The sequence below is a fragment of the Pan paniscus genome, chromosome 6 (genome assembly GCF_029289425.2).
Source record: "Pan paniscus chromosome 6, NHGRI_mPanPan1-v2.0_pri, whole genome shotgun sequence".
NCBI classification, from domain to species: domain Eukaryota; kingdom Metazoa; phylum Chordata; class Mammalia; order Primates; family Hominidae; genus Pan; species Pan paniscus.
The window spans coordinates 41,797,590-41,825,493 of record NC_073255.2 but is presented as its reverse complement, the minus strand read 5'-3'; the positions used below and the strand labels follow the sequence as shown (position 1 = coordinate 41,825,493).

At 41.4% G+C, this 27,904-nt stretch overlaps 1 protein-coding gene across 7 annotated transcripts in view; it reads left to right on the top strand.

Annotated features, from left to right (window-relative positions):
• Window positions 1-27,904, top strand: part of ELMO1 (engulfment and cell motility 1) — a 591,689-nt gene that overhangs the window by 458,361 nt on the left and 105,424 nt on the right. Inside the window, exon 1 of one of the 7 annotated variants that reach the window (XM_014345638.4) lies at window positions 1,040-1,266. The exons of the other annotated variants lie outside the window; for them this stretch is intronic. The gene's annotated coding sequence lies outside the window, so the exon portion shown is untranslated. Of the gene's footprint in view, window positions 1-1,039; window positions 1,267-27,904 lie in introns of those variants that run through there. 7 annotated transcript variants of the gene reach the window in all.

The window sequence follows — 27,904 nt, the reverse complement described above, 5'->3', positions numbered from 1 at the left end:
TGAGGAAATCCAGGGAGATCCCTAGTGTTCAGGGCGCCTTGATGAGGTGCTAATGCAGAAAAGAGCTGGGCCTGAACACTCCGTACTTACAAAATCTTCCACAAGCCGCCAGTGTAATCGCTTCATTCCAAAGGTTTGCTAGGAACCACCGCAGTGCCCTCTGAGGAATACCATTGCAAACTTTAACTTTTATTTGCGGAGCTCTCAGGGCTGTTAGGCAACAAATATTTTTAAAGATACCCCTCTAATTCTCTAGGTTAAAAGTTGCAGTAATTTTAATTAGGGGTAGAGGCTGTTTATGTTTGTTTACATCCTGGGTAGGAATTAGAGTATAAATCCTCCCAGTGGGACCCCTGCTGGGATGCTCTCGAATGCTTGCATTCCTGGGTATGTGAGCACCCCTGGTGTGCATGCCTTGTGTGTACATGGCAAGGTATTGCGAGGTGGTTCTATGACATTTCTGGACAAAAACTGTGTGTGAAGAGAAGGTAGGAGAAAGCAAACTCACAATCAAATAAAAGTAGAGAGAGGGGAAGAGATGAGATTGCAGTTGATTATGGGTCTGGCAGCAGATGTTCTACACGAATCCAACTCGCTGCAGCCAGTCTGTTTCTATGGCAACAGAATCAGTAATTATTGAGCCCAGGCACTCCCCCCCTTCTCCCAACAAGGTGGAGGCTGATGAATATGAACTATCTCCAGCCCATCACCAGCTTTTTCTTTTTCTTCTTGTCCTTATTTGTTTTTTAGTTCTTTATAAGAAAAAGTGGGGAATATATTGAGAAGTCCCAAGAAGGGGAGCTATGTGTTTATTGACAAAAGAGCATAGGACACTAAAATAGAAACGAAGTTATTATTTTCCTCTTGTGATACTCTAAGAGAAAAGCTCTTCCTGGAAAAGCCGATGATCTCTGAAGATGCTAAATAAATGAGCAGGAGTTTCCCTGAAATGGAGGCGCCCTTTGATTGGCTGATCTTTCCTCGACTCCTGCCAATCGGAGCATCCCTGGGCTCCAGCTCCATAAACATAAGCAAAGCTACATGCTTATTCTTCTGGACTTGGAGTGTATACCATTCAAAGGTGTGCGGCGGGTCTCTGTTCACATGGCTCAACTGGAAACCTGTTTCATGAACAAGCTTACTCAGGAACCATCTGGTGGTATTCCAGCACATTGTTCTTCAGGGGGACGACTCTAAGTCGCTTTGTGGTGGCAGCAGCTTAGAATCAGTATTTGTGGTTGGGAAAGATGGACTTACGGGAGCTTGGTGAGTAAACCTCCGTCTCACACATCTGTCCACCGGTATTATCAGCCTGAGCTAAATGTAGCTTTGTCCTATTGTCTGCCGAGAAAACTGAATTAGAATAAGCACATGGAGGAGCGGGCATTCAAGGGTTCCCATGATGTAGGAGACTCTGAATTCAAAAGACTGCATGCTTTGCTTGGGTCTGATCCGATTTGTAGCTGACTGTACATTATACTTGGACATTGGTTGTCTTGTTAGGATTAGTGTAAGGAGCAGAGTTCTGCTTTATTTCCCTGGGTGTTGATGCATTTCAAGAGAAAATGCTTTTAAAGCTACATTAATAATAAGAGTCAACCCTGTGTATTGCTAGGAAGAGAGAAAAAGGTGCAGGCACGGAGCCCGGAGCCGCTTGATTGTGTTGCTGATGTTTGCATTGTGAAGAGAGATGTTATTACAATGGTCTGTCAAACACTTCTTCAGACCCCCAGCCACGGAATGAAGCATCTCTTCTCCGTGTGCCACTGTTCTCTGCTTGGAAAATGTGTAACTGAGCTAGGTCATGTCCTTTCCTTTTATGAAACCTGTCTCCAAATTGAAATATGTTTTTTAATTAATTGCAAAGATAAAGTGAAGTGCAATTGGAAAGATTTTAGCAGTCAAAAAGCATGCTTCAAAATGACTCTATTTTGCATCCTTTCAAACCCCTGAAAAACCAGAGAGGGTTTGCAAAGTTATATTCAAGGATTGGCTCTCTGCCAGGAAAGGGATGCTCTGAGCTATTGCTCTGCTCCCTGGGGTTTAATTTTCTGACACTGGTGATGAAATTTTCAATTTCGTTGGGTAGAAACAGGAAGAACAAGAAAGCAGTACTATAAACAGGCAATGGAGGGGCAGCGTGGGGAACGAGAAACTCTTTGCCTGTAGGGACCCTTCTAGCTGCAAACTTAAAAATGTATGTGGCAAGATGCAACCCAAGCACCGAGCAGGATTCCAGACGAGTTATAATCATTCTGAACGGGGAGAGGAAAGGTAATGCCATTGGCTTGGGTGCAGAGAGTGGGGGCTGAAGTTGGGGCTTCTATCTCTGCCTAAGATCTTTTCCCCTGATTGTCTCCTGATTTTGAGGATTCATCATGTTACTTTTTTTTAAATGTGATTTCCTGTCTTATGTGCCTGAAAGTGTCATAGCACACTTGATGTCTTCTATTTACAGTCCACTTGACTTCAAATAATGGAGAGAGGAAAAGAGAATGAAGCATCTGGTTTATGAAGAAATGAAATAGTCAAACGAGAAATCTTATTGGGTTGTCCTTTTTAAAAAATGTCCTTTTGCACAGGAGAATGCTGTGGGTCTTCACGTGGCTCTAGAATAGAATTTACTTTATCCTAAATGGGACCTGTGATGAATGGTTAAAGAAACAGAAGAGCTAGAAAGCTTTTGCCTATAGAAGACTCAAGGCAGGGTGAGGGCGACTGGGTGTCTGGGAGAGACCTTCTACTCTGTCTATTAAAGAAGTAGGGCTGACGTTGCAGGAGAGGGAGAATTTCCTAACTGCGGGTGACAATGCATCAGGGACACCTGGTCACTTGACAAGGTCAGTGACCTGTTTGTTAGCTGAATGCCTTTCTAGAGATGTAGGCTGCTCTCTGATCCCATGAGGCTCCAGATGGCTGGATACATTGAGAATTCTGCCTGACTGGAAGAGCTTGTGTGCATGTTAACTCTGCCTGCTGCACCACACTCCTCAGTACACCTCGATGCTCGATTTTGAGGAAGTCTGGTTTCTAGAGGATGTGCATTAAGTGACAGTCAGCTCGTTAGAGTCAATGTCCATTTCGCCTTGGCCTCTTCTCTCCCCCACTAGTGTCACTTTACATGAGCGAAGTGCTGGCACCTGTTGGTAAGAATGAGAGAAGAAACCAGCTTTTTATGGAAGCAGTAAAAAATGTTTACAAAAAAAAAATCTAAAACAGTAGTTCTTAAGCTATTATTGGATCATGGAACTCTTTAAGAGTGTGAAAGCTATGAACCTCCTCTCTGCTCTCCCCGCCTAAAAATGCATTCATGCACAAACACATAACACTTTGATAATCAGGCATTTTAGGGTAAAGCAAGATCCCTGTCCTGGGGGAATAGCCAAGAATGTATCATACCCTGAAGTTCATTGTCTCCTTTTCAGATGGGTCGGCTAAATGCTGCAGCCCCATCTCAATCTGTCCTGAGCATTTACTGTGTGCCAGGCACTGCTCAATACATTTTATATGTAGATATAATAATTCATTGAATCTTCCAGCAGCCCTAATGGGACTAAGTTTTTTTTGCCTGTTTTAGATGAGGAAATTTAGTCGCCAAAATATTAAGGACCTTGCCGGTGTTTATCCAGCTAGGAGCTGACAAGTGCTTGGTGTTTCATGCATGTCGATGTACTTGTTGCTGCATTCATATGTGGAAGGAGAGTGAGTATATAGGGGAAGATGGTTTCATCAGCCTGTCAGTCTGTCAAGTGGAGTCAGACCACAGGTAGTTGAATTAACAATCATCACAATGATTAAAGTCAAATTGAAAAGGCATTTTGGGGTGGTTGGGTGAATTATTAATAACGCCATTTGGGAAGTTTGAGCTAAGTAAAAAGCCCATCACAAAATGCCCCATTGGTTGCCCCTTTATGTTGCTGTGTGATGCACCTTCTCATTCCTGTAGCATTTATTTGCCTGGTAGGATTTGGGTCAATTTACCTAGGAGACCAGTTCCTTCTGGGCCATCTGGGAGAGGTGACAGGTCACCAGTGTCCCATGGCTGCCCTTTGCTTGCATTTGCCAGGAATGATTTGTAGTGGCCAAAGCAATGGCGAGGGTGATGAACAACTAGGAACAACCAGGCAGCCAGTTTGGGGGTGCCCATGAACTGCAATGGCTGTAGGAATCACCAGGGCTACCATGCTTTCTCAAGACCTTGTGAGCAGGGGAGGCGGGCCCAGCTCAGAAATAGAAACTGTGTTCGTCAGAGTTTGAGGGAGGATTGATGGCTGCTAGGGCAATGTGGAGCTGGATGGGTGTGTGAATCCTCCACTCCTGGTTCAGCCACTGCATCTCCCCTTCTATCTGTTTTATAAATGGATTCACAATGAAGATGTAACAATAAAAAAGAGAAGGAAGGGGTTAGGCTGCTAGAAGGAAGAATAAAAGCTATTCATCTTATCTAGATGTCTTATCTGACATAAAAAAATAAGCAAGATTGCAATGCTAAGTGGAAAGGAATCTGTAGGGGTCATGGTAACAGGTTTTTAAACATGGGTTCTTGACTATGCTTGCCTAGTATTATGCACTTTCTAGTATTATACAAGGTATGTAAATGTGTAGAAGACATTTTAACAAGACTACAAAAAATGTACTACAGGGACAATATAGCAGATCTCATTTTACATCGATGCTGTCCAATGGAAATATGATGCAAGTTAAGTATGTGATTTTAATTTTTCTAGTAGTTCACCTGAAAAAAGTAAAAAGAAACAGGCCAGTTAATTTTAATGATATGTATTATTTTACCTGCTATGTCTAAATTATTATTTCAACATGTATCTACAAAACTATTAACAAAATATTTACATTGAATTTTTCATGTTAAGTCTTTGAAATATGACATGTGTTTTACATTTACAACACAACTCAATTTGGATACTGGATTTTCACAGGAAATCTGTATTTAGATCTCATAAAATTCATAGTTAAAAAAGTAGATTCATGTGCACAAGTTGTTCCAAACATACATCAAAGTTTTCCAATAACTGAATTGAGTATTGGTTTTTAAATTTAAATGAGCTAAAATTAAATAAAATTTACAATTCAGCTGCACAGTCACACTCACCACACTCACTCACCAAGGCTTCCCTAGCCACGTGTTTAGTGGCTACTCTACTGGATGGTGTGGCACTAGGATCTCAGAACATTCCTCGCACACTAGGCCAGTAACTTCTCTCACTCTATCATCATGCCATGGCACCTTTATCTCTTTTACCCCACAAGGTACCTGGACCACCTGCTCTGGTAACAGAGAAACAGAATGTTAGTATTCACAAACATGTTAACTTTTACTTTCACCGTTGCTCATGGTGAACTCAAGATGGACAGCTAAATCTTAGTTTCTCCATTACACTGTTTGGCAAGGGGGAATTAAAACAGTATGCTGTTTCCTCTTGCAGAAAGTCGGCACACATCCATCTGTGGCATTTCTTTCTTCATCCTTACTTATCTTGGCCCTGCTATTTACTGTGCTCTGTGGCCCCTCTCTCAACTCAGTATGGAACGTGGGTTTAATTTTAATTATAAACAAACCATAACTGAAAAGGTAACTCTGTTACAAGCAGATAATTCTTCATGAAGACAAGTATAAATTCAGGCTAAGGAGTGATTCAATTGCTATCATCTTATTCAATTCTACAAATTTTGTTTAGCGAGAAAATATTGACTAAATAGTTCTTTCAGTTAATTTGGTCTTCAAATCCGTGCCTTCAATACCAGATATTATCCTATATCTTCACTCCCCAAAAGATTTATTTTAATGTAAAACTCACCATGAAAAAGTAATCAGTCTCTTCAATAACTAGATCAAAACCATCCTGCAAAGCCTTCCTAGAGGCATCTAGTCTTAGTCTCCTAATGATGTCCCCAGTTGATGATTTCACCCAAATCAAACGGGTGAAATGAGTGAGCTTTGGAAAAGTTTAAGAGGACTGAGCTTAGAGTGAGCTTTGGCCTCCATTTGCCAAAGCTCACTCTAAGCTCAGTCCTCTTAAACTTTCCCTTAGCTATATTAAGAATTCTGCAAAACAGTAAGAAAAAAAAATCCATGTGATTAAATACCATCTTTCCTATCAGGAATGCCTTCTGACCCAGTGGTCCCCATTTCCTGCATTTTGGACACAATTCCCAAGAATGCCTTGTGAATGTTGGTTGGAGTAAATTGTGTGGGTCCTTTACAACTTCTTTCTTTTGATAATATTACTTAACATTTTGTAGTGAAGCAACACTGGTGGAACAAATAGATTAAACCATAGGCAGGGTTGGATCTCAGAGCAAGATGAATTGCTTTGCGTATCTGCTGATTTTCAGCCAAGCCAAGGCCTAATACTCTCAGTCATGAATGGAAATTAGTGATTTGGGATTTCAGTGAGTGCAGAGATGCTGGGAAATAGCTGAACATCACATACGTAAAATTATCATTACAATAAGTATCTTTGGATTACCACAGTATTTGGAAGTCTACTAATTTGCTAGCTCATTTCAAGCAATCTATGATATTCTAGAAATACAGGACTAGAAAATTATTCATATGATGATGAGCAGTAATCTAGAATCCAATGCTTTAAAGTGTGGTTTCTAGCTTAGCATCTAAGTTTTGCAAGTTATTTAACCTTTGTGCTTCTCAGCAACTTTACATGGGTAAACTGAAGTTTAGACTTGGTGACTTCCTATGTCATATATGCGTCAAACTTCTGAACTATCTATCCGTCTGTCTTCTGGCGCCCATGTTCCATTGAAAATAACGGTCTTTCCAGGTGTATCCAGATCGAGCTTCAGACTCCTTCTTAACACAGCACTAAGTCAACCACTAGTGAGATATCAGAATTGTCCTACAGCTGAAACTGATTTTTCATCCCTCTCTTATGCCCTTGCCTTAGCTCAGTGCCTTGTGCAAGACTTTGAAAAGAAGCATACAGGGAATTATCATCAGTATGCAGGGTTTTGGTGATAAGGCAGACAGCTCTTTACTCATCCTCTTGCTCAGCTGTTCCGTGGAGGTGTTGCCATCTGACAAGGAGGGCTGCAGCCTTGCGCTTTGGGAGCTAACTTCTCTTTTCCTTTGAGCTGTAAGTGATGAGAGACCTGTCAAGGAGAGCTGTTCACTGGCATCATTCCCAGACCTGGAAGTATAATGAAATAAAGTTTCTTTCCAACTTGGTTGGAATTCTTGCAGCTGAATATTTAAGATAGCATCTGGGGCAGTTCTGACATCCACTTGCCTGGTTGGAAAGAAACACCCATCAGCTAATGGAACTCAAGCCTTCACACTGGTAGCCCAAGTCAGGGCTGCTCTGGGCAACTCAGTTCTAACTAGAGTCATCTAGGCCACAGGTCCCAGCAGGTGAGATGGAGCCCCCTCCTTGCCTAATGAGCCAGCAATTTGAAGTCCGCATTTCAGAAACTTTGTCATATACAAAGAGGGATATCAAAGCAGGAGCTGGTTTGAAAACCACCAACATTGGCACTGTCCCTAGACCTAGACTACTTAATGCTGAAGGTTCCAGGGCACTCTTTCTAGTACCATGAGGGTAGTAGCAGAGCCACACCTTTTAGCTTTAGAGATTGATGGGGGACAAGGGATGAAAGCCGCGTCCTAGATTCCCTGAGCCAGCGTCAAATATCTGGGCAAAGCAGGCGTAAGAAGCTTTGCAAAGACCACCTTATGAGCCATGCTTCTGTCCCCTCTAGAATTTTCTGAGAACTGGGTAGAGGGACTCCTTAATCTCTGTGAACCTTAGCTTCCTCATGTGTAGAAAGGGAAGAAGGTACATTTCCCATGAGGCTGTTAACAAATGAAAATATAAATGATGTATGTGTGAGTGATTAGTAAATTATAATATGTATGGGAGGGGAAAATAGTCTGATTCCATCCCTTGGGTAGAAGCCATTTATTTTTCATGTCTCACAGAATATCTAGTTCTGCTCTTTTGCCATGGAAGTTTCTCTCTACTTTCAGATTATTCTCCTAAATAATCCTCAGGCACTACCCCAACCCTCTAGCATTAAAGGCCACCCGGAGAGAAAGGCACTACACTTACAAGCCAGGGCCTGGGTCAAGTTTCAGCATAGCCACCAAGTAAGATTTAGGTTTCGCCATGTTGCCCCTTCAATCTTTAGTATTTTTTCTCCTGGATAAAAATATAGATCTTATTGACTCTACCTGGTACATAGAAATGTTTAGAGAGCACATTTATTAATATATCCCATGTACTCTGTGGATTGTAAAATAAGGGCTTACTATTATGCTTCAAATCTAATATCTCCTAACAACTCATCCTTGTTTATTGAGGAGGAATAATTGGAAACCTATTTCTAGGGTAGCAAAAGCTCCAGAATGTGGAGCTACAGTGATGTGTAGTTTCCTGGTTTTGGAAGCCAGTCAACATCAAATGATACTGTGCTTCTAGGGAGATGCCTGGTGGCATTCAAGAAGGCTGTGACCTGCCATAAATAATCGGTGGCTTTTACGTTTGTAAGTCAAGATGTTCTTGGTCTCAGCAGATGGCCCATAAATCTTTCTGGATAGCTGAGCTTTAGCCATCCTACCCCAACTCTTTCTTCTTCTTGAAGGCATAATGAAAGCTTTGAGAAACATGGACATTTTTGGTTCTTTCACATGCAGGTTCCCAGCCACTTCTTGATGACTTTCTTCTCCACACCCCCTGCACTCCCGCCGGCCATGCACTTCATACCCATGATGTATTCTGTCAAGAGAGGAGAAGGGGTGATTTCTTTCTCTGTCACATCTGGACGTCTATTTACTGTGAACTTATAGCATCCTAGATCTTGAGGTAACCTGAGTCCTAGGATGTCAAATAGATTTCATCTGGTGACAACTTAGGTCCCCTGGTGTGGCTTCCTGGGGCTCTACCTCTGGGCTCCATGAGCCAACAGGGAGTGAGGGGAGGGTAGTAGCATGCAGTTACCTTATTACAGGTAAAGAAAGTGAGGTTCAGAAACATTCATTGACTTGCTAATATCCACTGTTAACAAGAGACAAAGTTCACATTTTCTTGCTCAATTTATTCAACAATCAATGTTTGCTGAATGCCAACCCTGTATCAGGTACTGTTCTAGGCCTTGGGATTCCCAGCTGTGAGTATATATGGATTAACCTGCATGGAGATTTATTTTTCAGGCAATCATTAGCCTCAGAGTTGGAATTCCCCAGAATATGGAAGCTACAATAAGAAAAAAATTCAACAAACCACATTTATTTATGTATTCACTAAGTCATCCGTGTATTCACCTATGCATTCATTTCCATGCCTGTTTACCTAACGAAAATTTATCCACTTTCAAAAACTGGGCCCTTGTAAGAGTTGTTTGAAAACTACTTGAAAGTAATCGGTGAAAACAAATTGTCCAACAGCTATCTTTGCCTTCCGCCCTCCTTCCCCTCTAAACACCTAAGAGAAACTGAACTATAAAAACAAATTCAAGAGGTGTAGCTATCCTAGTTTCACAAAGCAACCTACAAGGAGAAACCTGGGCGGACCAAATTTTTTCTACTTAATCAAAAGTTTCTGAACTGTTAGAACCGTTAAGGAGAAAGAATTTGCAACTAAAGTGATCTAGAACTGTTGCAATTCCATGTGACTTGGGTAGAAGTATAAATGGCAATGGATATGAAGGTCTCTTATCCCCAAATTTGAACACTGTAGGTAAATATACAATAATCCTATCCACTGTGTGTGGTGATCTGTCTCTGTCTACCACTCTGACCCCCCATTACTTGCTTCAAGGCCAGACCAATGTCAGAAACACTTGCACTGATGGTTTTAAGAGCTGTACTCTCTGTGTGCCAGGCATTTTGCATATTCCTTTAGTGGGATTTCTTAAACCTTTTTAAAAATTTTCAGTGTAGTGATCATTTTAAAATTACCACATGGCATGCTCTGTCAAGCAACAAGTTTTATGGAAGTGTACATCCCCCTATGCTCAAAGGATAGAGGGCCAGACTCAGGGAGACTCCAATTCTCAGTCTCTGTCCTTTTCCTAACAGTTTCAGTAGCGTGCTAAAAGCAGCGTTAAAAGGCATTTTATCCCCTTTTATAGATAAGGAAACAGACACAAAGAGAGTTAGCTTATTATCCGGTTAGTAAGTGGCAGAGTGAAGTTCAAATCCAAGTGTGTCTTGATTCCCAAGCCCACGTTTTTACTGAGGTCAGGTGCCTCCATTTCAACACCAACTGTAGGTAGATCTATAGCTAATACACTGGAAAAGTAATCTTCAACCTGGGTGCTCATTCTCCTGAATGGTGTGAAGACTTTTCAAGGGAAAGGAAGGCATGGATAATTAGCCTTACAATAATCCATTTTCAGATTCTCAGCTTCCACACGTACATTAAAACTGATCATCTTGCAACTGCACCTGTGGCTTTCACAACAACTTTTCCCAACCACTGTTCTCCCTCTTGATAAAAGAAAGGCCCCTGCTCACCTCCATCAGGTCTTACTATGATGTGTTGCTCAAAGTATATAAACCTTCTCTGAGAGCCAAACAAAAGGACTTGTGACTTATCTTTTAAATAAGGAACCATAAGTGGGTCCCTATCACGTTAAGAGATGCGTTCCCAATGGGATACTTCTCTTGGGTTTGGAAATTATGTATCAAAATTTGTAACAAAGTCTTGTTTTAATTAGTTTATACTAATAATTATTATGCTGTTAAGCTCAATCAAGAAGAAAAGTTTTATTAGCGCCTTCTGTTCACAGGAAGTATTTTTTAAGTTAGATTTCAGTGTGTACATGTTTTTGTTTCAGAGAAGTATGATAGGATGATAATAAAAGACTTTTAAGCATAAAATTCCATTATGATAAAATTCTGTATGAGTAGAATTGAGGTAGAGTGGGGAAAATGGGAAGTAAAATGGGAGTTTTGGTTCTAGGTCAGGCATTAGTGGATGATGGCCTGTGGGCCAAATATGGCCCACTCCCTGGACTTGTAAATACATTTTATTGGGACACATCTGTGCCCATTTTTCTGTGTAGTGTCTGTGGCTTCCTTCATACTACAGTGGCACAGTTAAGTAGCTGTGACAGAGACTGCCTAGAAAGCCTAAAATATTTAGTATTTGGGCTTTTACATAAATCCTTTTGACCCCTATTCAAGGAGGAAAATATTGATAACAATTTCCAACTATTCGAGAAGAGATTATTCGTGTATTTTTGAGTCATATGGATCTCAAATCACTATTGTATGTACATTCAACTATATATTGAAAAGATGACATACAATTTTATCTTTTTTTTTTTTTTTTCAGGCAAGTGTCACTCTGTTGCCCAGGCTGGAGCGCAGTGGTACGATCTCGGCTCACTGCAACCTCCACCTCCTGGGTTCAAGCTATTCTTCTGCCTTAGCCTCCCAAGTAGCTGGGATTACAGGCATGCACCACCATGCCCGGCTAATTTTTCTATTTTTAGTAGAGACGCGGTTTCACCATGTTGGTCAGGCTGGTCTTGAACTCCTAACCTCAGGTGATCCACCCGCCTCGGCCTCCCAAAGTGCTGGGATTATAGACGTGAGCCATGGCTCCCAGCCAGTTTTATCTTTTAAATGTCAATATTGTAGTACACTGAAAATTATATTCTTTGAAACTATTTCAACTTTGATGAAAATTTTCTGTTTTGTTTTGTTTTGTTTTTGAGACTTGCTCTGTCACCCAGGCTGCAGTGCAGTGGTGCGATCTCAGCTCACTGCAACCTCCGCCTCCCGGGTTCAAGCAATTCTCCTGTCTCAACCACCCAAGTAGCTGGGATTACAGGCATGTTTCACCATGTTGCCCAGGCTGACCTCGAACTCCTGACGTCAAGTGATCTGCCTACCTTGGCCTCCCAAAGTGCTGGGATTACAGGTGTTAGCCACCATGCCTGGCCTGATGAAAAATTTCATCTGTTGACTTAAAAATGTCTGAGCGATACATATAGTTTTTAAAATAGGGAATGGGGAGATCACTGCTGTGTCTGGAATTGGTGGGTTCTTGGTCTTACTGACTTCAAGAATGAAGCCGTGGACCTTCGCAGTGAGTGTCACATCTCTTAAGGTGGCGCGTCTGGGAGTTTGTTCCTTCTGATGTTCAGATGTGTTCAGAGTTTCTTCCTTCTGGTGGGTTCATGGTCTCGCTGGCTCAGGAGTGAAGCTGCAGACGTTCGCAGTGAGTGTTACAGCTCTTAAGGTGGCGTGTCTGGAGTTGTTTGTTCTTCCCGGCGGGCTCTTGGTCTCGCTGGCTTCAGGAGTGAAGCTGCAGACCTTCGCGGTGAGTGTTACAGCTCATAAAAGCAGTGTGGACCTAAAGAGTGAGCAGTAGCAAGATTTATTGCAAAGAGCGAAAGAACAAAGCTTCCACAGTGTGGAAGGGGACCCAAGCGGGTTGCCACTGCTGGCTTGGGCAGCCTGCTTTTATTCTCTTATCTGGCCCCGCCCATGTCCTGCTGATTGGTAGAGCCGAGTGGTCTGTTTTGACAGGGCGCTGATTGGTGCGTTTACAATCCCTGAGCTAGATACAAAGGTTCTCCACCTCCCCACCAGATTAGCTAGATACAGAGTGTGGACACAAAGGTTCTCCAAGGCCCCACCAGAGTAGCTAGATACAGAGTGTCGATTGGTGCATTCACAAACCCTGAGCTAGACACAGGGTGCTGATTGGTGTGTTTACAAACCTTGAGCTAGATACAGAGTGCCGATTGGTGTATTTACAATCCCTGAGCTAGACATAAAGGTTCTCCACATCCCCGCCACAGCAGCTAGATACAGAGTGTCGATTGGTGCACTCACAAACCTTGAGCTAAATACAGGGTGCTGATTGGTGTATTTACCATCCCTGAGCTAGACATAAAGGTTCTCCACATCCCCACCAGACTCAGGAGCCCAGCTAGCTTCACCCAGTGGATACCATACCGGGGCTGCAGGTGGAGCTGCCTGCCAGTCCCGCGCCGTGCGCCCACACTCCTCAGCCCTTGGGTGGTCGATGGGACTGGGCGCTGTGGAGCAGGGGGCGGCGCTCATCAGGGAGGCTGCAGACGCACAGGAGCCCATGGTGGGGGTGGGAGGCTCAGGCATGGCGGGCTGCAGGTCCAGAGCCCTGCCCGGCGGGAAGGCAGCTAAGGCCCGGTGAGAAATCGAGTGCAGCGCCAGTGGGCTGGCACTGCTGGGGGACCCAGTACACGCTCTGCAGCCGCTGGCCCGGGTGCCAAGCCCCTCATTGCCCGGCGACGGCAGGGCCGGCTGCTCCGAGTGCGGGCCCGCCAAGACCACGCCCATCTGGAACTCCAGCTGGCTCGCAAGCGGGCGCGCAGCCCTGGTTCCCTCTGGCGCCTCTCCCTCCACACCTCCCTGCAAGCTGAGGGAGCTGGCTCCGGCCTTGGCCAGCCCAGAAAGGGGCTCCCACAGTGCAGCGGTGGGCTGAAGGGCTCCTCAAGTGCCGCCAAAGTGGGAGCCCAGGCAGAGTAGTCGCCGAGAGCGAGCGAGGGCTATGACTGCCAGCACGCTGTCACCTCTCACTGCCTTAGAAGACAGGATCACGAATTTGGCTTCCATAGTTCAAGACCATCCTAATGATGGACTGGAACTTGTTTCCTTCTCATGGAGCAAATTGAGGCCTATGTGGGCATCTCAGCCCTCACTCAGGCTATTGTTCTGCAACTTAGAGGGTAGCTGATAGAGACATAGGGCCCTAATTGGACTTTGTTAAAACACAGTCTCCTAAATGTCAGGCCTCAGTTATATAGATCAGAAAAATTTTCCCTGTACTGGCTCTTCTGATTAGCCAGCTAGGGGAGAAAAAGAACAGCAGTCTCGCTCCAGGAGGCAGAAGGCTAGCCTTTATCCTGATGTACCTGTAGGATGGATGGGAGCCTGCACCATGCTCTGGCTTCACCGATTGGGTTGTACCACTCAAGTGGACATTTAAGCCTGCTTAGAAACCTTGATGCATGTTATAGTTTGAAATATGTCCTCCTCAAAAATAGATACCAGAGTCCTGGCCTGGCATGGGTGGCTTACGCCTGTAATCCCGGCACTTTGGGAGGCCGAGGTAGGTAGATCACCTGAGGTCAGGAGTTCGAGACCAGCCTGGTCAACATGGCAAAACCTCGTCTCCACTAAAAATACAAAAATTAGCTGGGTGTGGTGGTGGGCGCCTGTAATCCCAGCTGCTCAGGAGGCTGAGGCAGGAGAATCACTTGAAACTGGGAGGTAGAAGTTGCAGTGAGCCGAGATCGCGCCATTGTACTCCATCCAGCCTAGGCAACAAGAATGAAACTCTGTTTCAAAAAACTATAGATATAGATATAGTTATAGATATATAGATTGAAGTCCTAACCTCAGAAAGTTCCCTTATTTGGAGAAAGGGTCTTTACAGAGGTAATCAAGTTAAAATGAGGACATCAGATGGACCCTAATCCAGTGTGACTAGTGTCCTTATAAAAAGGGAATGCTGGATACAGAGACAGACATGCATAGAAGGAAGATGATGTAAAGAGACACAGGGAGGAGACAGTCATCTACAGGCCAAGGAGAAAGGCCTGGAACAGAGCCCCTTACAGCCTTCAAGAGGAACCGACCCTGCTGATGCAGACTTCCAGCCTCCAGAACTGTGAGACAATGAATTTCTGTTGTTTAAACCACCCAGTGTGCCATACTTCGTCATGGCAGCCCTAGCAAACTGATAGAGTGCACTCAAAAGCACAGATTATTTTCATGGACTTTCCAAAGCCCAGGGACTTCTGTTTCTTCTAGCTGTGTTTTGAAATTGCGACATGGCATGGGTCATCAGGATACGAATTGTTATCTCCTTCCCGTAAGAACAGTTAAGGTCAAAGACTGGAGCCAGAGCTCTTGGGTTTAAGTCCCATTAGCTCTGTGACCTCTGGCCCTAATGGTGTCTCTTGTAAAATAGAATAATAATACCTGCTTCTTAGATTACTTGGAGGACCAAGTGAATTAATAACATGTAAAACTCTTGGTGCTCGGCACATAATAAGTGCTGGACAATGAAACGTTCATTGCCATTGTTGGGGGGCCAGAAAGCAACCACTGCCTGACAGCACCCCAGACCCATGAATCACACAGCAAGAGAGAAAGCCCGCATGGTCCCCTGGAATTCTAGAAGTTTTATTTGTGAAATTACCTTACAAATGTTAGAGAGGTTTAAAAAAATCTCTGCTTGTCTTTTCTCTTATTTTATCCTGTCTTATTCTTGGAAAAGTTAATATTTGAGAATAGCTAGCATGTCCTATTAATCCCTTTTTTAGAAAAGGACCCGCTCCGACACCAGTTGGCAGTTAGGTTTCATCAGTCACTCGAGATTATGGATTAACTCACTGATCTTTTTACCCTTTGAGCTAATTAGCCTCTGGACAAATACCGCTAGTCACAGAGGCCAAGCACAGCTGACCAAACACATTTCAAAGAGTAAATTTAGTGAGTAAATAACGCCAGGCTTAGATCTCTTGGTAATACTGCTTTTCTGAATCACTGGAATCTGGATGATCTTTCCTTCCCAGGGAGAGATGGAAGTGTAATGTTTACAACCCTTCAAACCAACAGAAAAAAATGTAACGAATTAAGTCAGCTACTTCCTCCCTTGACTCCTCCTGTTCCCCCATTTAAAATGATTTCTTTTCTTATGTCTTCAAATAACAAGCTCAGTTTGACTTTAAATGACTTAAGTGTATCCTTTGGGATGGTTGTTTAATAGACCTCTTTCAAAGGGAGGCTTCCCTGTATGCCCAGCTGAAACGTAATTTTTCTCAATTTAATTTAATTATCACCACCTGCCAAAACTTTCTCTCACCTCCACAAAGCACCTTGAACAGTTCATGCCTCACCTTGGTGGTAAGGCCTGTTAAGCACTTGTAGATAATTATCCTCTTAATGTTTGGTGAAACTCAGTATTTCTAGACCTTTCGTTCTTTGTTAAAGAAGACTTCTCCAGGTAGTCCTTTCCAAGCTCCCTTCAAGTTGTAATGATTCATACACACAACTTCACCAGTGAGGCCTCCATACCTGGGTTTCCACAGTTGCCGGGAGAACATCTCCCAAGGGTGGGCCCATCTCCTTGGCAATGGCAGTGAGGATGGTGTGTCCATTCTGATGTCCAGCTCTGTCAGGTACCAGGTAGCTGGAATGGCAAGGCTCCTGGCCTCTCCCCTCATGTCTCCCTCATGTGAGCAGCCTTATCCTGTGCGTCGATGTTCTTCTGAATGCCATGTTTTTTCCTAATCCCACTCTGGAGAATCAGGAGTTTCAGACTCAGTGGCCAGCTCTGACATTGCACAACCACATACCTAAGTAACTCAGGTTTTGTGTTTTGTTCTTGCATTGAGGAAAAGAGAAGACAGGAAGCTATTGTGCTCTTATTTCAGAAGAGTGGTGAAAGTGTGGTCATTTTGTCACTTGTCACCAGTATTCAGTGATTCAACAAAACCTTTATCAAGTGAATACTACATGCCTAGTAATGTGCCAGGGACATGGAAGGAATTCAGAAAGAATACAATCCAGCTTTTGCTCTCAGGGATCTTAGAAAACAGTGAAAAGCTTATAAGATTGTAAGCAACATTAGCTAGTTAACCACAGAGTGGGAAGCCTCCAGTGGACTAAGTTGCAGTCCACTCTTTTGTGGCTACCACATTTAGAAAAAGCACACTCCACACTGGCATGGTTTTCCAAACGAGGTTATCATGTCTGCTGCTCAGCTGCATCTGGGTAAATTGTGTAATATTATTTTATTGTATAGAATGCAGTGCATGTGTGTGTATTTGACAGAGGAAGATTACCAAGAAATAATTCATGGAACAAAGAAGGTATTAGGACAGCATACAGCATATGATCCTTGGCGTGTGTGTGTGTGTGTGTGTGTGTGTGTGTATTAAGTGTATGAATGTATTTGTGTGTGTGTTTGTGTGTGTGTTTACATATATAAGGAGAGCCTGAAAAATGAATACAATGCTATCAAGAGTGGATAATGATGGAGAATGAGACTGGAGAATCCAGAAGAAGAGTTTTATTTTTAGTATAGTATTCTTTAGTACATATTTTTACTATCGGTATATTTTGACTTTTATAATAATTTTATTTAACCATCAAAGTGAATTCTTGAAAAATAGAAATCTTGTTAAAATATTAATAAAAATAAAACCCCTTACAATAATATGAACAACAGGGAAGCGACTAAAGGGGTTCATAAAGGGAATGTTTTACTCTTGACTTTAATTATTAAAGAAATATGATTTATTTAGAGTTTGTTTTGGAAATATTTAAAGCAGTGATTTTCATCCTTTACTGGATATAGTCACCTTTTGAGTCTTTTAAAAATTAAGACCCAGCCCCAGGATCATCCCAGACTTTCTAAGCCAGAATTTCAAGTGAGGCTTAAGCAAGTGTGTTTTTAAACAGCACACACACCCCCTACTCCACACCCCCACCACGTACTACACACATATACCACCAGCAGCTTCCTCAATCAATTCTGATGTGCACCAACTTAAGACATAAAACTAGGGAAGTGATGCAAGTGGGGGGAAGCAATTGTGGCTGTAAACATACTGAGTTAAACTTCCTGTGAAATGACACAGATCTTAAATTGGGTTGAAAAGCAATATACAATATCATGAATATTGAATTCACCACATATAATTATCACCCAAATATGAGAAAAAGCTAGAAATGCAAGAAGAAATGAATAAAAATATAGCTGGACTGACATTCATTACACTATTACTCTATTATGTTAAAATATAATCTATAGAATACTTCAATAATATAATTAATGTGTCAACTAATAGGTACATATTGAATTGATACCTTTAAATATAGCTGTGATGGCATGTCTTTACATTATAACTGTATTATGTTAAAATATAATATATAGAATACCTTAATAATATAATTAACGTGTCAACTAATAGGTAGGTACATACTGAATTGATACCCTCCACTGAGAGTATGCCTTATTTTTCAGTATCCATGCAACTTTTTCAAAAATGCATCACTTACATGGCTAAAGATCCTCAATAAATTCTCAAAGGCTTTTAAATAACCACTGAACCAAAGAGGAAATCTAAACTACTACTAAAGATTACAAAAATGATGACAGTGAGAACATCATATGCCAAAACTTATGGGATATAGCCAAAGCTGCCCTCAAATAGTATATTTGTAGCCCCAAAATTATTTTTTTAATTATTTATATAGAAAGAATGAAAACAAGTGAACTCAGGATATAACTCATTTTAGAAAATAACAACAAAAGCACCCAAAGAATACAAAAGGAAAGATAATGCAAGGCAATAAACTAGAAAATAAAAGAAATAATAGAATCAATAAATGAATCTAAGAACTATTTCTATTAAGGCAATTATTTAATAGAAATAATTGACAATTGACATTGACAATCTATCAAATAAAATGTAGAGAAAATGTAAGAATTAACAAAATTTAATTGAAAATGACATAGAGACATAGAGCTGATTAAAATATTATTAATGAATTTAATGGGTGGCAATATGCCAGTGTGCTTTACAAAGCTCAATTAGTACACCCAGACATGCATGCCTGCACAAACAAAATAACTATGGGCTATCTGTGAATAATATATTTGGGATAAAATATGTACATTGCTAATAAAGCAAAGTATCATACTTTGCCAGTTGAAGTATAGATTAGTACAGTCTTTCTGAAAATGGCAATATGTATTAAGAACTTAAAATTTTCTGTGATATTTATCCTTCTATTCCAAGTCAAAGACTTTATCCTAAGAAAATTGGAAGTGCAGAATAAATATTCTTTGATATTTTAAGACAGACTTTAGGAAGACTCATGTCATTGGAGTGAGCTGATGATATTAATGGTTGTGGGGAGAAATAAAACCAATAGAATGATTTCATCTAGAAAAAAAAGCATGGAATTATAAACTTAAAAATAATTCTGGAAGACTCTGCACCACAATGTTAACACTCATTATTGCAGTGTAAGGATTACAAGTGATTTTTAACTTCTTCCTTTTATTTTTATATTTCTTTCTAATATTACTCAATTGGAAGGTAATATTTCTATAATTAGATAATAAACTTACTAAAACAAAAATTTAATATAAAAATAATGGAAGGGTTATAATAACAGGCAAAGCACATACAAAAATCATGCCTGCATAATATATTGAGACTGAGGATGCCACCAAATCCTGATGTTCCCTGGTTAGTTTGTTTACTTTCCATTTCCCTGAAAGGGGCATGAATGAGAGGTGGAGGGAGAAGATATCAGCTAGGATGTGTTCTCTTTCCAAAGCCTGAATTCCTTTTTATTTCGTGTTTCCATCATTGGGTCTTTTATCATTAATCTCTAAGATGTCAGCTGTTCATCACCAGGTGCCTGAATCCCTACCAGAAACTCCTATTGGTGTTACCTATCCAGGGACACGGATTTCTCTTGCTCTTTCCTTTCTCTGTCCTTTCTCTCCCTGAATCTGAGCTGCTTTCTGGAAGTGGTCAGCAGCACCCTCCCTTTGCCAGAAGTGCAAAGTTTGGCCAACACTCCCCCTAGTGGCAATTTAACAAACTCCTGAACTGACCAACCCAAAAGCCAAGGACGAGCACTGATGCCACGCTGGGTTAGCTGGGGCACTTGTTAATTAAAGACATATCACTGGGCCCTACCTCAGGAGTGTGGCCCAGAAATAGGTATTCTTTTTTAACAAGCATCTCAAGCATGGGTTTTTGTCCCATTTGTACCCTTCCTTTGTCATTTTTATGGAATACATAGTGATTGGGATTCAGTTTTTTATAGAAACTTGATTCCAATTTTTAGTACTGAATGTGAAAAAAACATTCAAGCTTCAAATTGATTGGCCTAGAGCATATATTTCTTATATTTTAGAGAAGAGGCAATAGGATAAGAGAGAAGCTCTTGTAAACTAAACATACATTTCTAAAAAGAATAGAGACCAGAGGCGTTTGTTATAATGTCCTCCAGTGAACACTTGTGAAAAGACTAGCTGCTACTTTATTCTACCTGCAGCTATGTCAGTGTATAAATTACAACCAAGCACGTTATACCTTGGCACTGTTGCTTTCTTATTCTCCATGTCTATTTCTAAACATCCCCTATACCTGAAATTTGTTCTCCAGTGGCCAGCAAGCCAGCCTCTTTGGAGCAGCCTGCTGATTTAATCAACATGCTGCTTATCATGTTTTCCAGATGGTTAATGCATCTCTTAAATAAAACTGGCCCTAATTTGAACTGGTGTTTCTATTCTGGTCCTTTCTGAAGAACAATTTGTCTTATGGTCAAAGTTTCTTTTTCATTATTTCTCTGTAGGCTCTGGTGATGTCTTTTTACCACTTCTTTGTTTAAAACTGCCAAGTGGCACATTCATTCAATTCATTGATGCTAATCATACATGGAGGAAAAAGAAGACAGTTCATATTAATATCAACACATTCCTCAAATCATTTATCACTTACATGTAAAGTTGTAGAGAACAGATTTGTCAGAATTATTGATTGAGAAAGGAAAGAGCCCTTTGTTGTGGAACCGTAGATTGGTGTTTTCTCTTCATTGCTGCTTCTGCTTCGAGAAGGAGTGTAACCTTGTCATGTGAAACAGCATTATTTGGGGAGCAGTAGATACAGGCCAAGTTTTTAGGAGTCTCAGTTAAAAACCTGTGGTCTTAATATTCAGTGTTACACAAAGGATTCCAAATATAAATAACCTTCACGCTGACCCATAGATTCAGGTCTGATTCCCATTTCACAAATGGGAATAACGGCCAAGGTATACAGTTAGGTCATATAAAAGTGACATTAAACTCATATTGGCAGAATGCCATTGTGGTGTGACTTCTGCAATAATGAATGGCTGAAAGTAGGCAAGATAATGTAAGACTTGAATGGGGTTGCATTCTGAAAGGAAGGCAGCCAGAGGTCCTGAGAATTAAATGGAGGAGCTGCAGTAAAAATATGGCTCTATTACACCAAGCATTTTCCTCTTTTCCTTTCCATTGCCTGTCTGAGATGATTTGGCAGAGTTTAAAAATAAATGAAGTGTATTCATTTTTCCTTCAGAGTTTTTCTTTGAAGGCATTTGGTAAGGGGACAAAATGAAATATGAACACAGACAGGATGGGGGATCAAGACATCAAAATGTTAGCATTATATCCAACATATATATCCTTATGTGAGGAGGTATGCTTGCTTCCAGTTAAGGTGACATCATACAGGCAGATGTGATGCTTCCAAGCAGTGTTAATGATCTGCTAGGTAATGCAGAGGAAATGATGTGTTGGGAATGGGTTTTTTTTTCCCATTTGTACCTTTCCACTTCTTTATGGACTGCAACATGTAATGATTGGGATTAGGTTTTTTATAGAAACTTGATTTCAATTTTCAGTACTGATTAGAGACAGGATTCTTTTGCAGGCATATCAGTTATGTTGATCATTGCTTTTCACATTTTATTGTAGCTGCCAAATCCTTATTATAAACAGAGTAGAACCCTACATATAAAACCCACAAAAGGGCAACTCTGAGGGAAACCAGGTTGAGCATCTCGGCAATTCCCCTTACTGAGCCATTTTCTCCAGTGCCTCCCTCTCTTCTCCCATAGCTGAGTCCGAAAACACTCTTCTGGGAGAAAGAACAAGGTTTCTTCTGTATAACCTAGGGGAAAAGTGCCTTTAATTATTCATTCATTCTCTGCTGGAACAAATATTTATTCGGTGCCTATGATAAGCCAGGCCCTCCCTCTTCTAGACACTGGGCTGCAGTAGTGAGGAGGAAAGACAAGGGGACTGTCCTCAGGGAGGCAGCGGGGGAGGCAGCCAGGCCACCCCAGCCATGATACCATGAATACATTAAGAATGGGGAGAAACGGATCTTAGGGAGGGAACTCATGGGGAAAGGATGGTTGGGTAAGGCCTGTGGAAGAAACCAGGATGCTGAGGAAGAGTGGCCACATCAAGAGCTTGGGAAAAAGTGTTTCAGGCCAGGAAAGCTCCTGAAATCCCAGAGACAGAGGTATTCAGGGAATGGGAAGATGGCCAGAGCCCATCCTGGATGTGGGATGCTGGGGGTGATAGTGGCCAAGAGGTCAGAGGGAAGCAAGGCCAGTTGGAGAACTTGTACTAGGCTGTGATGGAAACTCAGTATTTTTCATTTTAAGTTTGCTTTTAACTTTGGTTTAATTGTTTATTATTAAACATCTTATGACTAAGCTGTTTATATTTGTATTCCTTCGACTTCGAAAATGGCTTTGTGGTAACTCACGTATGCGTTGTGTATGCGCAGGTTCATTTGGTTCATAAAAGCTCTAGACCATGTGGAGGAGGAAGGAAGTAGGTTAACTGTAGGGTATTGTAGTGGGATTGAGAATTTAAAAGCCAGAGTAGAAAAAACAAAAAAAGAAAAGAATGCCTTACATAATTCTAATTAGTTAAAAAAGGAAGGCCCTTCATTCTTAAGGAAAGAAACATCTACTACTAAATTCTAAACCTAATGTACAGACTTAAGTTTCCAAATTACAATGGTTCCACTTAAGATTTTCAACTTCATGATGATGTGAGAGCGACACACATTCGGTGGAAACCATACTTTGAGTACTCATACAACCATTCTGGTTTTTACTTTCAGTATAGTATTTAATAAATTACATGAAATATTTAACCCTTTATTATAAAATATACTTTACGTTAGATGATTTTGCTTACCTGTAGGCTAATGTAGGTGTTCTGAGCACGTTTAAGGTAGGCTATGCTAAGCTATGATGTTCAGCATTACGTGAATTTTCAACTTAAAATATTTTCCACTTACGATGGGTTTACGGGGACATAATCTCATTATAAGTCAAGGAATATTTGTATTTCACTGAGTCTTATACAATAATTCATCAATAATTCTCTTTATGAATATTAAATGCCAAATATACAAAAACTATTGGCACTCTAGGGAATGCAAGCCTTAATCAGACATAAATTCTGCCTTCCCGGATCTTTCAATTTAATAGGATATATAAAGAACCTACACAAATAACTGTACTACAAGACAGCAGATACAAATATTAGTTTTCATGGGATCTAAAGGTAGGTTATCTAATTGCTTTCTGTCAATTTCAGATATCCCATTAAAGCATGACTCTGGGACAGTTCAAGGTGAGGGGAAAGAGTTAAAGTAACCAGTCAGGTTTATAGCTTTTCTGTAATCAAGGCCTTAACACACAGTACCCAGGGGCAGGGCAGAAGGGCAGGTTATTTAAGATGTCCTTCAAAGTTGACTCTCTCAGGAGTCTGGGACACAGGTGTTCTGCATAACTAACTGAAGATACATTGGATATAGACATATAGGTGACAAATCAACACTGTTACGAAATTTCAGTGGTGCTTTTTGTTCCTATTAAGACATATGTTTTATATAGAACTAACTCAATCTTACAGGTGAAAATCAGAGAAAGTAGGCATCCTAAAAGGAAAAATGCCTCTAATCCATCCACCCGAAGAAAAACTGCAGGTATTTTGGTATTTATCTCTTAGACATTTTTCTGTGTTTGTGTGAGGGGAGTATCACACTATCCCAACTTTTCTGTGGTCCCTTTTCCTCACCTCTTTTCACATCAAGACATGCAGTTCAAAGATGCCTTTATTTATTTATTTATTTATTTATTTGAGATGGAGTCTCGCACTGTCACCAGGCTGGAGTGCAGTGGCGCAATCTCGGCTCACTGCAACCTCTTCCTCCCAGGTTCAAGTGATTCTCCTGCCTCAGCCTCCTGAATAGCTAGGAGTACAGGCGCACGCCACCACGCCCAGCTAATTTTTGTATTTTTAGTAGAGACAGGGTTTCACTGTGTTGGCCAGGATGGTCTCGATGACCTCGTGATCTGCCCACCTCGGCCTCCCAAAGTGCTGGGATTACAGGCGTGAGCCACCACGCCCAGCTCAAAGATGCCATTACTAATTACTACATGACACTCAAGTGTAACTCTATCAGGATTTATTTTAACCAGTCTTCTAGAGTTGACACATAGGTTGTTCTCAGTTGTACGCTATTAGAAATAATACTGCGTGAACATTCTTTAAAATATATCTTTTCTCACTTTTCCAATTTTCTCACTTTTCCAATTTTCTATAATACTTTTCCAATTTTCTGTAACACTTTTCTAATAGTGGGGAGAACAGTGATTTGTGATTCTGCGTCTTACTGAGTCACACACATACCCAAAGCTTTTATTTAAGATCTTTGTTTATTGATGCTAACTGCAGACAATGCTAAGCTTTCCTTTTTGCAGAAGGAAGGAGGACTTCAAAGCACCTAAGGAGCTCATGAATTTTAGATTCTCCTTTGTTGTGCTTTTCTTCCCACCCCCACCCCACCCCCGTTAATTCCCTTAGATGCATAACTCAAGCCAGAGCTTGGAAGGAGCTTTCACCTCCTTCTGTTTACTCAACACCTACCACATCCAATTAGTCACCAAACTCGACATTCTTCCTCCTAAAAAATGCCCTGACTCTCATGCTTGCCTTCTTCCCACGTCATTCATCTTTCCCTGGTATTTTTCTGTAGTGACCCAGGGTCACTACAGGAACTTCTTGAGTGCTCTCCGCTTCTTGGGTTTGGCTCCCACGCTAATCCGTCTTCCATACTTCATTTTCATGTCAATCTCATGATGCATTCCCCTGCCTCAAAGTTTTTAATCGGTCCAAATTGTTTTCTAGATACACTTCAAACTCCTCAGCTGGACATACCGGCCTTTGTTTCTGGATCAAGTCACCTAGGCTGAGGCCTGAGAATCAGTATTCTTTAAACTTCCCCTGTGATTTCAGTTCAAGCAGCTTGGCTCTTCAGGGGCCCCCAAAATGGGCACTGTGGAAATACTGGTCTGCTTGGAACCAACACTAGGTCACGAGGCCAGTTAGAGCTGGAAACTTCCCTAAGCTACAGCCAAAAATTTTCTAGTACAGTGTGGTTATTTTAGGAATAATTTAAAAAGCATTTCACCAAAGAGCAGCATTTTTGCAAGTATAGATTAAAAGATCATTTCCATTTAGGAAGCCTAATTTAATTAAGTCACACAATTTTTGAGGTATGAAGGCTTTTCTTGCTGAGTCAGGATTTTTTGCTTCTCTGCTAATGCAAAGCAGGTAGTTGAAACTGAAGATTTGCTCTGGGATAATACTATTTACATGCCTGGCCACATTAAAGGTCAGGGTAGGAAAGTACTGTTCTGTGGGACAGAGGGGCAAGAGGGTATTGGGTATTTTGTTTCAATCTTATTAGAGCACTATGTTAAACTGTTTTTTTCAAGTAGAATGTTTAAATTTTAGGTTCTTTATGAAAAAATGCTTAAAAGCTATTTAATGATTTGTGTTTCTTATAGGCAAGGTATTCATAAATATCAAACCATTAAGAAAAAGAAAAAGATTTTTGAGTAGTTATATGTTTCCATTGAATTAATGGTGAAGTTTTCAGAAAAAGTACTTTTGTGAAACTGAAAAGGATATTGCAATAATAGCATTTTATTTTCTATTTTATCTTTCACTCATCTTAAAGTAGTTTGATGGATTAAAACTCTGTAATTTTCATACCATGTAATGTGAGCTCCTGGTATGGCTACTAATATTGTTAATATCACTTCTGAAAAATAGAGAGATTAGCTTTTAAAACAGCTTTGGTTGCTTTTCTTTCTCTTTTTTCCTCTAGTTTGTAATTTCCACAAAGACTGTCTCTGTCTTATTCATACTGTGTCCCCGTGCGTGGGTGATGGCAGGCCCAGGGTACATATCTTCTGAGCTAATGCCTGCATGATGAAGAATGGAATTTTGTGTAACAGGCCTCTCTGAGAAGGTATATGGGAAGGAGAAATTTGATCCTTGACCTAGAGGAACCTTATAATAGTGGAAAATACTTTTTCCTAGCCTGTCTGAGTTTTCAGAGTATTGTGCTATTGATATGGCATCAATGACTGGAGGAACTCCAGGGTGCTTGGTCTTGCGCCAGTTTAGGTAAAACAACACAGACACACGTGGGGTGGTTTTAAGGAGCCGAGAGTTTGTTAGGCAAGAAAGAAGGAAGAAGAAAATAGCTCCCCCGTACAGAGACAGAGGGAAGGGGGATTTGAACAAAGAGAAACCCCAAGTGCGGCAGAAAAGTGGTTGCTTATGTTGGGATGCTGGAGGAGGCAGTGTCTGGTTTGCATAGGGCCCAGTGGATTGGTTTGGTTTGACTAGGTGTGTCATTTACGTAACACTGATCTTCATCAAAGTCTTATCTAATTCAAGGGATCTCCAAGCTGCCTTTTTACAGTACTATTTTCAGTTTGTTGAATGGTTATTTCTTAAAATATAAGATGTAAGTATTAACAGTATAGATAGATGGGTGGATAATGTTGTCTGGTCATAGCAGTGTCATAGAAAAAAAATAAAGAAGGTTTAAGGGGTGAGTGAGTGGGGGGGATGGGGGCTGCTTCTTCAGTCATGCTTGCTGAAGGTTGTTTCTCCAAGGAGGTAACCCTTGAGCTGTGAAGAGAGAGCTACAGAACTACAGCTGGGGGAAGAGCATTTCAGAAACAGAGAACAGGCTTTAAAGGGCTTGAGGTGGACAGCAAGCTTGGTGTGTTTATTTAAAAAGCAAGGCAAAAAATAAAATAAAATAAAATTTTAAGAAGCCAGTTGGTCATTGTGCCTGGAGGGCAGTGAACAAGGAGAGGCCTGTGAGTGGTCTCAGAGAGCTAGTCTTAGAGCAAAGGGAATTTCCTCTCCGCCCTCTGAAGTTTCCATAACTGAGTCTGCTGACATCAACTGACAGTAGACCAATTAACTGGAGAAAAGGCAAATAAAGTTATTACCTGTGTTATTACCTGTGTGGGGGCACACAGTACTCACAGGAAAGTGAGTACCCAATAACTCAATGAGATTTAGAAATGCATGTGCCCTTCTTCATTTGAAAGAGGGAACTGGGGGCTGTAGGCACATTTAGAGGAAAAGTAAATGGTTTTTAGGGGAGACGAATGGACAGGAGGAACAGACAATAGACTGAGACAAAGTTCCTGTAGGCCGGGTGTGAATGTCAACTCTGGTCTTTCCTGGGAGTTAATCTTCCTTGTTTGATGAGATTATATGCTTTGGGAGGCCAAGGTGGACAGATCATTTGAGGTCAGGAGTTCAAGACCAGCCTGGCCAAAATGGTGAAACCCTATCTCTACTGAAAATGCAAAAATTAGGCAGGCGTGGTCACACGTGCCTGTAATCCCAGCTACTCGGGAGGCTGAGGCAGGAGAATCGCTTGAACCCGGGAGGCAGAGGTTGCAGTGAGCCGAGATCACGCCACTGCACTCCAGCCTGGGTGACAGAGTGAGTGAGACTCCGTCTCAAAAAATAAAAAATTAGAGAAACTTTTTGAAAAGAGATTATAGAGAGGGAGCTCAAGACAATTGCATTGCTTCTAGAGGAAATTCCCTCAGTCAGACAAGGGAACTTCAGGGAAAGCCCCTCCCTTCACTTAGGAAGAGGCAGAGGGGTGAGAAATGGAGACAGGAGAGGGCAAAAGAGACCTGGTTTCTGAGGCTGCTTCTTTAGTTCAAAGTACGCAGATGTCAAAGAGCCATACTTTGGGGTATTATTTTATGAGCCTCAACATTAGCCAGGGGCCAGATTTTTCAGGGGCTTGAAAACTGTGGTCAGGACTTTGGCTTTTATTTTGAGTGAGGCAGGGAACCACTGGAGAGTTTTGAGCACCGGAGTGACATGATCTGCCAGATTTTAAAAGACCACTGAGACTGTAGGGGAATGAGGGGACATGAGGCAGATGAGGAGACCCCTGCTGCAGATCAGGCAAGGGCAGATGTGGCGTAGACTAAGGTGGAGGGGTTAGA